General features: G+C 38.4%; 1 protein-coding gene across 2 annotated transcripts in view; it reads right to left on the reverse strand.

The window, feature by feature from the left end:
• LOC137192391 (PTB domain-containing engulfment adapter protein 1) overlaps positions 1–12,274 on the reverse strand; it is a 90,780-nt gene that overhangs the window by 60,637 nt on the left and 17,869 nt on the right. The gene's annotated exons all lie outside the window — the stretch shown is intronic.

The raw sequence follows: 12,274 nt of genomic DNA on the forward strand, positions 1-12,274 counted from the left end.
ATTCACTTATTTGTGCCGATACACTTAATGGTATTAAGTGACTTCTTCGATTTAAGCCATTAACCATGGTCCTGTGATGTTTACATGAGAAGTTATTAAGTATTAAATAGAGGTGTTTTCTAATGGTGTCCAGTCTTTCCCTCCTTTTTTTTCTACAATGTTAAAGGGATCGCCAACATATATCAATCAAAATCATTTTGACCTTTACAAGAACGATGGGATGAGATACACAAAGGCCACAGCTTCTTCTACTTGTGGATTTAAGAAGGGAAAATAGGATATCCGGATAAACTGAAGGGCTACTAGTGATAGAAGTGAGAAGTTAAGTGTTTTAGAGTGGCGAGGTGTTGGAAAAGTGTGAATGCATCTGTCTTGCATATTTCATGTTCACTCCTCCTCCTCGAGTGTAACTATATTGCACTGGAAGTGTCCACAGGGTCCTTCCTCTGATAACAGCAGCTAAGGTGAAACTCAAATTACACAGAAATTAGCTGTAGTTCTCACTCTTTCATTAAATTGACAGGAAGCAGCAGCTTGAGTGATTTAAACATATGTGATTATACAGAGGGTCGAAACAAGATGTTGAAGCATTCATCTAATCCCTGCTCAGTTCAACCACTGAATGATCTCTGTGGGTGAGAGAGCATTGATCTGTGTGGGGGAGAGAGCATTGATCTGTGTGAGAGAGGGAGTAGCATGACTGAGAGCCAGAGAGGATAAAATTTTTGCTGTTCACAGTTCAAAAATATGATTTATCATGTCTTTGTGATAGTTTATGGATAATTGTTACTGAACTGCTAAGATTTATAACTGATTCTTCTGGCGCGCTCCAGTAGTTTACTGGTTAGGGCGTATGCCACGCAAATGCAACATCCCTGATTCCAGCAGGTTGTTGCATGTCATTTCCTGTCTCTCTCTCCCCTTGTTTCCGATCATATCTCAACTGTCGCTATCCAATAAAAGGCATAAAAATGCCCCAGAAATATAAAAAAATAAATTCTTCTTCTTCTTGAGGTTTTGGCAGTTACCAAACAGCTTCAGGAGCATTATCACTACCCTCATTATCCATTAATCTGGCTATTTATTTCTTCAATTAATCATATTATCTATAAAATGTCACACAGAGGATAGATGCCCGTCACAATTTCTCAAATTCTAAGAAGATGTCTACAAATATTTTTTTCCCAAAACTCCAAAATATTTTGTTTACTACAATATAAGACAAGGAAAAGCACCTAATTCTCACACTTGAGCAGCTATAACCTTGAATTTTACTTGCACGATTAATCGACTAGGAGAATAGTTGCAGATTGTTATCTTAATTCTCGCCTGAGTTTTATACAAGCTCTCGGTGTCCCTACATTTTTTCAACAATTCAAGCAGGTCTGGTGTTGTTTAAGTTGCAGCTGTTTCCCCAGTTGAAAAGAACAACAACCTAAGGCTGCAACTTACGATTATTCATTATCAATTAATTTGCTGATTATTTTCATGATTCATCGTTTGGTCCATAAAATATCAGAAAGAGTGAAAAAAAATCTTTAAATGTCTTTGTTTGTCCAAACAACACTCCAAAACTCCAAGATATTTTCCCTTTACTGTAAGTACCAACAACTGAAGACTCAGGCAATCGGTTGAGCTCCAGGAGGATTTTGAGACTCTAGCTGAGTCTGGAAAATGTCTACAGTTTATCTTGTCCAGTTCCTACTCAGGGGACTGGCTGTGAGAATTTTAGGACATCAAACCTGGCCTCTGATCACTGCACTGGCTGCCAGGTGATTTTAGAATTGATTACAAAATTGGACTTATTATCCAAAAAGCACTGCATGTCCTTGGTCCACAGAAACTCTTGACAGGCTTCTCAGAAATGAGTCAGACCTCTTAGATCATCTGGTGCAAGATATTTGGATGTTCAGTAAGGTAAGTCTAAAGCTGGTGAAGCTACTTTTTAGTTTTTAGAGCTGACATACATTAGAATCATTAAATGTGCATGAGATTTGTTCCAATGTTACATATTTTAAAAGCAAAACTACACTTAAAACTTTCTTTTTCTTCTACACAGTTGATTACTTTGGGAGTTTTGCATTTGATTCTTTTAATTAGCAAAAAAGCACAAGCACAGAATGTACTTTCATTTGCTTTTCTGTGAAGTATATTTCCCTTCAAATAAAATGGACTATATAAACTTGCTTGTTTTTTTGGATCACTACTGGCTTCCTGCCAATCTTGGTCACATACAGACTTCTTTCTGCAAGTTAACACATTCTTTTTTCTACTAAATGTATTGGAAACTGTTGCATTTAGCCTACTGTTAGACTTTGTCTGTCTTTAAGTCAAAATCTATCTATTCTCCCACATCCCCTGGGGCCCAGTTGTCAATCCAGCACCACAGGGGTTCTGCTCTGGTCATCTCTGCTTCCTGGCTGTGCAGCTAGCACTCTGCAAATCCTCTCATCTCAGCTCAGAACATTCCTGTGCAGCACTCTGCAACAAGCTCTCAGCCTCACAATTGTGTACAAACCAAGAAACACATTACATGAATAGCTGTTGTTTACTAAATCATACACACACTGTGTAACTTCCGATTATCAGCATTATTGTATAAAAGTAGAAGATCTGATAGATCCCCAAAATACAGGCACAGAAACACAGCCATGGATTCCCAACTTAACAATCAGACGGGTCGACTGCTGGCAACTGCATAAAAAGCGCTTTTTGATTTTGATCTTTTTGATTTTCTGAAAGTAAAAAACTATATATATATTTTTTACCATTTTTTACTTTGACACTACAAACCTGTCCGAAAAGTAACAACTACACTTGCACTTCACAGTAAGTCATGTCATGGAGGCTAAGCTGCAATTTTTGACACCCTTGCATTATTCACTCAGAAGCCTTGCTTTTACACTTACTGGTTCTTCTTGAGGTCAAGCTCAGCGGTGCCTTTTTACTCCCAATGTTCTAAATCTATTCTGGGAAAAGTGACCTTTTCAATCTGTTGACCTTTGTAAGCATCACAGCAGCCGTGATGTGTTGACAGCTGACTTCAGTTTTGATTTTGAATTTGACAGGAACGTGGTAGACAACAGGTCTAAGTCACTGTGATGGGGAATTGTCAGTTTTCATTATTTTTATTGTCTTCTTTGTAGGAGAGAGCAGGACAGTGTAAAATGTGCTGCTCTAAAGATAAATGACAATGGGAAACTTGTTGAGTAACTCTTCTAGTGTAAAACACAATAGCAGTTAAAAGTGTCAGGAAACTCAGAAATGGAAGAAAAGGAAGATGTTGAGATGGATTACAGTACTCTTACATTTAGTAAACCACTTACTGAATACATAGTTTATAATGGTGACGCTGTATGAAAGTGGGGCTGGTCGATATAACCTGAAATCCATATCACCGTTAATTGCTACATTTAGAGACTATTTCTGCATTCATCTGTGCACAAGTCCTTGCAGTGGACCTCTTATTAATTCTTTATGCTGAATAATAAACAGAAAATCACTGATTTTAACTGAGTGCAGTTACTTTAAATGTTCAGTTGTTAGGAACCCTTTGGCATGTGTGTGCTGAAACTGAAAAAAAAGTAAAATAGGCTCTGTTTCACATTTTTTTCAAATACAAAATATATTATATAATCACATTATTTAGAAAATACAAAGAGATTTAAATGTGTGACTTCCATTATCTCATCCCCTCTGGGAATTGTTCTAGGCTATGGATTACCATTAGAAAATGCAGTTTTTTTAGTTCAACTGTGAGATTATTTGTAATAACTTTTTTGTTTTTGGGGGGTTTTTTCATCTTGTTTTTTTTTTGACAATGCCTGACAAAAGGTCCCTGTTTCATCCGAGTGTTGCTCCGTTAAATTAAATTTGCTGGGAGCAGGCCAGTGTGCTGATATTTTGTTTGACTGTTGCCTTCAGTTTTATTTTTCCAGCACCTGTAGAGGTTTTTTGGATGTGCTCTACAATCTGCTGGTCTTTATTTTGTTCTTGGCCATGAACTCATCATATTCAATGACACGGTTTTGATCCGTGCGATGGAACAAATTGCTGGCGTTTCCACTTGAAAATACATTTATCTTTAGACACTTAGCTTCATTTTGTTGTATATCATGTTTCCTGTAGTAAAAGTGAGCCCATATGACTGACTTGGCTTTTTTTTTCTCTCCACAAGCTCATCCTTATCTGCACCCATAACCCTAGCTGAGTTCATTTCTATATATGACATATGCTGCGTGGGCACTAATAGTTGATTACATTGAACTGCTTGGTGGAACAAAAGCTACTCAACTTCATTCTCCTTCCAAAATTCTGTTGTGAATGAGTCCACACAGAGAATGAAAGCCCTACACAGAAGACTCACTTTTCTGTGTGCAATACAAAGCAGGATGAACTGAACTTCACTGGAGTGGATTCCACTCACACAGTGAAAGACAGACCTCATGCCAACACGATGCATGTACGGGCCAGTGGCCAAAACAATCTGCCAAGGGGCTATCCTTCTCTGTCAGTGTACGGAGTGGCTGACAGGAAATAGCCTTGAGGGTAACTAGGCAAGCGAAACACATTTTCAGACTTCTTTCAGCTCATCTTGATTTAGTGGTTCAACTCAGGGGTCAGGATTCCTCAGTTCTTACCCAGAGTTCATAGTCTCTGTAGGGCAGAGTAAAAGCACCTAAACCAACCGAAAATGATTTTTCAAATGCTGAGTGAATTATTAAGCTCATACTTGGAAAAACAGTTATCTCTTATATCTCTTGTATTGTATCTAACACACATTATAGCTGGTTCAACTAACACTGAGCCAACTGCATTAATTCATTATGATGTACACTTTTTAATCACACTCCAGATAACCATGCCACAGTCTGTAAAGAACAGCTGCCTGGCTAACTTCACTACTTTGTGCAATCTTTTAATGAACACTGCCTTTTAGCACTGAATAAAGTGGCCCCTATTAAAACTAGATCAGCTCCTTTGATCAAGTTCTCCCCTTGGATAAATGACAATATTCGCTCTCTAAAAAGAGGCTGTAGGAGAGTCAAACGCCTGTGGAAATCCACCCGACTACACATCCACTATCTTAATTTCAAAGAACTTTTAATGTCTTTCAATAATGTTGAAAAGCATGTTAGAGCTACCTACTTCTCTAATCTTGTGTCTAACATCAGCCTAATCCCAAAGTTTTATTTGACACTAAATATAAGTAATATTGCTACTCCTGCATCACCTGCTCTTCCAATTTTTTCCAATTTGAAGAATGTATCACATTTCTTTCTTTCTATGTGGGCAAGATTGATGACATAAGATTGAATATTTTCCCCTCATCTCTTGCTCATCTTGGCCTACAATCCTGGAGAGTTTTTCTCCAATAACAGTCCAAGATCTTACTAGTTTGGTCATCCGTATGACTTAATCTCGCCCCCTTGACATTTTACCAACATCTCTTTTTAAAAATATCAATGGCTCCATTGGTCCTGCTGTGCTCTCTATAATCAACAACTCTCTGTTATCTGTCCATGCTCAGTTCAAACAAGATGTTATTCAACCACTTCTTAAAAAATCTAACCTTGATCCTTCTCTACCCCAAAGTTACAGGCCCATCTCCAATTTAAAAAAGTTGTTGCCAAGAAGCTCACAAGTGCAATAGATGAGCATATCTTTCATAAGTTTCAGTCTGTCTTCCGCCAGTTGCACTCAACAGAAACAGCTCTTCTCAGAGTCTCGAACGGTATGTTAATGCATGGTGACGCGGGAGAATGTTCGGTGTTGGTGCTGTTGGATCTCAGTTCAGTTTTTGATACTGTGGACCACTGTATCTTGCTTGAGAGACTTGGGCAGTGGGTGAGTATCTCTGGGTCAGCTCTGCAGTGGTTCCCCTCCTACCTCTCTGATAGGAGTTTTGCAATTTCTGTTGGCAATTTCGCTTCCTCATCTGATACTCTGTATTGTGGTGTGCCTCAGGGTTCAATACTTGATGCCTTGTATATGCTTCCCCTTGGACAGATAATAAGGCACTCTAAAGGTATCTCCTATCACTGCTATGCAGATGATTTTTAATTGATACGTCTCTTTTAACCTCAAAACATAGCTAAATTGTCAGTTTTAAATAACTGCCTAAACACTATAAAAACTGTATGGCAGAAAATGTCTCAATGTCTTATTTCTGCCACTCCTCGTCTTACCTCATCGATTAAATCATCCATAAGAAATTTAGATGTCACTATGGACCAGGCTCTGATTCTGGACCTGTCAATTGTCTGATTCACTCTTGTTTTTTCCAGCTGAGAAACGTTGCAAAGCTCAGGCCCATTGTGTCTCAAGCAGAGATGAAAATGTCAATTCATGCTTTTATACTGTTCCGTCTTGACTACTGTAACTCCCTTTTTATGTGCCTCAGCGAAACATCCCTGGATCGTTTAGCAAGTGGTCAAAAATGCTGCTGCTTAACTCCTGACCAGGTCCTCCAAAAGGTCTCATGTGACACCAATTCCGATTGCTCTTCACTGGCTCCCCATCAAATTCAGAATCCAATTCAAAGTTCTTGTGACCACCTATAGAGGTCTGCAATGGTCAGGCACCCGTTGACATTAGAGATCTACTGCAGCCCTATGTCACCAGCAATGGTCCTCTGATCAGGGTTTGCTGGTTGTTCCTCTATCTAGTCTTAAAACTAAAGAAGACTGTGCTTTTGAGGTTGTGGCTCCTAAACTTTGGAAGTCACTCCCTTTGGACTTAAGATCTGTGGACACTGTGGACAACTTTAAAAAGTAGTCTATGCTTTACTTTTTCTGTGAAGCACTTTGTGATGTCTTTGCTCTTGAAAGGTCCTACATAAATAAATTACTTACTTAATTAATGGCGTATGTGTGATCGGAATATAGAAAAACACTAGAATATACCCTTGCATTAAGTATGCCCTCCCTGCAGGGCTTTTCAGGTGAGCAGCTATTTAAATGACACATGAAAACAAAAGCAGTAGCATACTTCAGTATTTTCTCAAATGTTCATGTCATAATGAGAAAAACAATCTGAAGTTTGAGTTTGTTTAAATCATAACGGTAAAACTTGTCTCTTTTCTAGTCTGCTTTAACCATATGACCCATTACAGCTTTCACACCAGTGTAGACCTACTAGACTGAGGACGGCAATTATGCCCACATATGAAGATACTTTAGTTTTAACGCTACATTATGTAACAAATGAATTATGTCATGCTCTTTGACAGTCCTTCTACAATCCATATTCATCACTCGTCATTTAGAAGCCAAGATGAATAAGCTTTGAGAAAGAAAGAAGGACAAATAATGGCGGCACTTTTCCACAAGGATGGTGCCTACTGAATCAGTGCAAAGCTCTACTATAGAAAATAGGTTTCAGGTCAATACACTTCACTGGCCGGTAAACCTGGTTACCGCCAGACTCAATAAGCACAGAAGAAAGACAAGATACTGTAGCTGTGTCCTAGTTCAGGCTCTGTTTCTTCCACATTTCTACACCAAATATGTCATAACTGCAGCCAAAGAATGTGGCATTCATTTGTTCGAATGTGGGGGACATATTAATTTTATACTTCATAATCCATTGTGGGCAGGTCAGTTGTTCAAGGGGATGATGAGAAACTGCTCTGTTGAAAGGCAGCACTCTTGAATATTCCTCTGGATCTGGCCATATGAACATTTGTCTTATATGACAGCTCAGTGGACTGTTAGTCAAACCAAACAAGAAAGTTGAAGATGTCACCAAGGGCTTTAGGAAATTGTGATAATAATAATCGGATTATTGTCTGTTTTGGTTCAGAACCTGAAACAAAAAAGCTTAACATTTCTAAGAACTCCTCACTACTCAGAAATGTATTTGCCTTTAAGCCTAAGAAAGCAAATCCAGCTGTCTTTGACTTAGTACTTTCAGACACAGCACATTTTTGGCTGGACCGGCCACGGACCAGCCCTATAACTGAGTGAGTGAGTGAGTGAGTGATGAAGTTACACCATTGGTTTGCTGGCCGAGTGTTGGAGTTTCTGTATTGGCCGTTGCTCTTTCAAAATGAATTGGTGCAAGATGATGGAAGCAGAGGACAGCAGAGCGAAGTAGAGCACCTGTGTTTCCTGCTCCGAGTTCTGACGCTCTTAGCTCTGGTGTTAAATGCAGCGATGTCGGCTAAACTCCTGTTTGAACAGACACATATCAGTGTCTCTGCGTCTCCTCCACCGTCCAGTGTGATCGACTCTCCAGCTGACAGCGCTGTCAGCAGGCGGCAGGAGAGATGCTCCGTTTGGATTTTATAACTGAACTAATACCATGACGCAAACTTTTTATTTCTTTTGATGTTTTAACATCACAAACAATGAACAGCAGTATTAAAACACGAGTCCTGCAGATAAAACATGTGACTCATGTAGGCTGTTATATCAGTTTAGTGTGGGGCGGCTGTTCTGCAAGTGTGCTTGATTTGACTGTAACTGCGGTAACCAGGCGGAGATGAGCCTCCTGAATTTGCAAACAAAATACTGTCAAAACTTTCATTTTTACCGCAGCCTCCATAATTCTCAACCGGGAAAGAGACAGAAAAAAGGCACATAGAAGCATTAGGGAGGGAGAGCGCACAGTTAAAGCACCCCAAATAGCCTATCACTCTGACAAAACACTCAATACAGAGTGAAAAACGAGAGATACTAACCGAGTGAATCAGATGAAAGAGCAGGGGGAGTTAACAGATAGGTAATTAGAATAGTTATAATTAGAATTAAAGTAAGTTCTCTTTCAAATCAAACATCATATGATATCAGTGGAAAGTATTGTTCTTGCAACTGCATCTATAACTGCATTTTTGCTACTTCAGTATACTTTAACAACAAATTTTACTGGGACCACTACAGAAAATTGCAGATGAATATTTAATATCCAGGAACTCACATTATAGAGGCTACCACTGACTGTCCCTGTAACAAATCGGCCACAATCTCACACATTGACCATACACAGTCCAGCTATATTCTAGGTTTTGACCTAATCTTGTTAAAAATCTTTCCACCATGTTTCTGGAACACCAAAGCAATCACTTATTACTATCAGAGGGATGATGTTCTCCTTCAAATACTGCCATGTGAGCGATTTTCATCAATATTTAATTGCTTGAAATGTTTCCTGACAAAGGAATTCAGAAGCTCATTATGGAAAATGGATTTCAGAATTCCAAACCAGGGCTGCAGAAAAAGCACTCAAACACAGTGCATTGTTTTCAAGTGTGAAACAAGCTTTCTTAAAATATATTCAAGATTTTGCCGAAATGCATTATGGGCAAGTCACAAAGCTAATGTTGCATTACATATTTCAGTGATAAACACAAAGAGAAATACTTTTAACATAGTGTATAAAAAGTCAAAAACACATTCTTTAACTAAATTATCCAAAGATGTTACGAAAGGTGTTATGAATTGTAAGCCTTTGTGCAACATGAATTTTAATCAGCAGCCCAGAAATATTTCATGCCATTATCATAAGCAACAAACCACTGCAATAAACACAACAAAGCCATCTGTGCAAACAAACACGACACGAGGCCTGCCAACATCAAAGTGGTTATTTTGAGGTAGCTTTATCAAGAGACCTCTCCTAGCCGGCACTTCATCTTACGCTAAGTAAATAAATGGTTATGGGCCACAAAAGGATCAATATTGGACGTATTTGACTTGTCTCTGACTCTGTAAAGTCATTTGCTTCACTTTATAAACACTTTATGAATAATAGAGCAGCCTAGAGGCCAGTGAAAGTTAGTTTTGCACTTCACATCAGAGAGAAACAGCTACAGAGAACAAGTTTTTTGATATGTATCTTTAGTTTGAGGTAATTATTCACAAAAAAGAACATTCCATGTTTTACACGTTTTTATTTTGGTATTATCCTTTATGTCAAGTGCAATAAACACCATATCTGTCTGAGATCAACTACAATGGGGGTACAGGTACATCGCTAACAGTGGCAATGATGTTAGAAATGAGGGCATCATCTCATTTATTCATAGGCTAAAAAGGGGAAAGCCTGGGCTGAGCTTGTTGACTGTAGACGGTGGGGTGGATGGGCACACAGGCAAAGTGATTAGCATCCATCACTGTCTGTTCCTCTCAGACAGTGGGAGGGGAGGATGGGGGGGGCTGTGACAGATGAAGGGAACACAATCAGGGGTGAAACTGCAAAGCATGGCAGAGAAAGAAGACTGGGAGGGAAGCGGATGAGCCTGGTCTGCTGAAACGAATGACAAAGTTAGGACACCAGCTTTTAAAAGGTCAAGATAAGGACAGAAAAAATGTGCTTTGGGAAGATGACAGGAATCTGAATACCCATCGCTTGTGTGCGGGAAAGCTAAAGAGGCTGCATTTGTAAAACTTGTCACCTGAGCAAAAGCATAATTTAAATTTTAAAATAAATTTAAACACGCATCTATTATGAGACAAGGTCAATGAAGACAAACATAGGTCTGTGAGCATTTCTCACATCTTAACACTGCACACTATAATCCAAACTGACAGAGGAACATCATGGTCAGAGGCGCTATCAAAAAAATATGCAAAAGCAAATGTAGGGTATTTGCACATGGAACAGGGCTGCGAGGCGTGACCATTCATTCATATTTTGTTTTCCCTTCAAGTAGTGGCTCTCTTTTGGTCACACTAGTGTGACTAAGGACCTCGGCTAAGTGTCTGAAATTTCTGACTTCTAATTTTCCTCATGACATGGGAAGTTTCAAAGCAGTACTTTGGGTTTCTAAAGTGATTCGGGAATGGGCTGTTTCTGGTAAATGACAGTCCATTATAAAAAGACAAAGCTGTAAGAGCTCCATTTGTTACTGTTGGCATTTTTCATTCCCTGGATACTCAGTCTGCCAGTACGTAATCAAAAATTTGAGGTTGAAATTACAGTCAATTTGCTGTATTTGTTGGGGGCCAATATAAAATGTTACAGTGTGCTACCTTAAGCCAAAATATTCTTGGCATATGATGTTATATCAACAGCCACTAAGACAAGATGAAAAACTTCAAATGGTATTAAATCACACTTTGGCTTCTATTATCTTATTCAAGTATATTTGGAACTCATTCTTACAGTTTTAATTCAGCAGCGTTTTGCAATATGTGTATCTTTACACTTTGTAACATATTCTTTGATATGATAATCATTCTATTATCCCGTGTCTTTTCTTTCTCCACCATCTGTTATGAGCTAAGGTGTATTTACAGGCATGCCGCAGTGTCCAATCAATAGAATGTGGAGAAGAAGAGGCTTAACCAATGTGTAAGGTTATATTCCCAAATAGCAAAAATCAAATGACATTAGTTAACACTAATGAACACAAACCACACTCAAGATTCTCAGCCAAAACCCAACAGAGTCTAGCAGCACCCGACAGGTTCAGGTCGGCTCTGCCCTCAATTAAATTCTAAATTCTCTTGGGTTTGATCAGGTCAGGTTATTTTACTCATGGGGTTCAATATTATTTTATCAAAACAGAATCTTCCTTATCAAATTTTATAAGGCTTACCTTTCATTTAAGGTTTACATTTACAAGTAAAGGTTTTAATAGCTACAACTCAAAGATGTCTAATCACATTTTGTTCGCCGAAAAGGGAGAAACATGACAGCTTTTAGTTGCAGCCTAATTAATGTTCAAAACCTATATCTACAAGCTGAAAATGAGATGAGCAGCATAATATATGAAATGTTATTTATTTGAATGTAGCTATAGGCTACTTTACTTCACCAGCTACTTAATTTTAATGCTTAAAGTCCTGATTCAGAGCTATGAAGCTAATGAGATTAAATGTTAATATGATATGAATCAAAGTTTAAACTGGGAGATTCTTAGATTTATGTGAAGTGATCAGCTGATCATTTCTCTAGAGGAAGGTCTTAACTCTTAGTTATGTGTCTTTTCACTCATAAACAATCTTTGAATGAATACAGACGTCAGCTGCAGAGAGCATATTAACTGCAGAATGACATTTACTATACGGAGAAACCTGCTAACTATATGGTTTTTTATTGCTCTTTGCAAATGAAAAAGAGTGAGGAAAGATACAAGGTTCCATATGAGATTTGTTAGCATTGGAGCTTAACAAACCAGGAACCCGATCCAAAACAGAACTGACTATTGGTACCCATCCCTAGTTTAATCATAGTCTGTTTGGTTGTGACTATATGAATACAGTCTAACATTTATTTTTCATTACTGTCAAACATTTCCATCTAATAGAAAAGAGATTATGGTTTGATT

This window comes from Thunnus thynnus, chromosome 11, assembly GCF_963924715.1.
Source record: "Thunnus thynnus chromosome 11, fThuThy2.1, whole genome shotgun sequence".
Classification (NCBI taxonomy): Eukaryota; Metazoa; Chordata; class Actinopteri; order Scombriformes; family Scombridae; genus Thunnus; species Thunnus thynnus.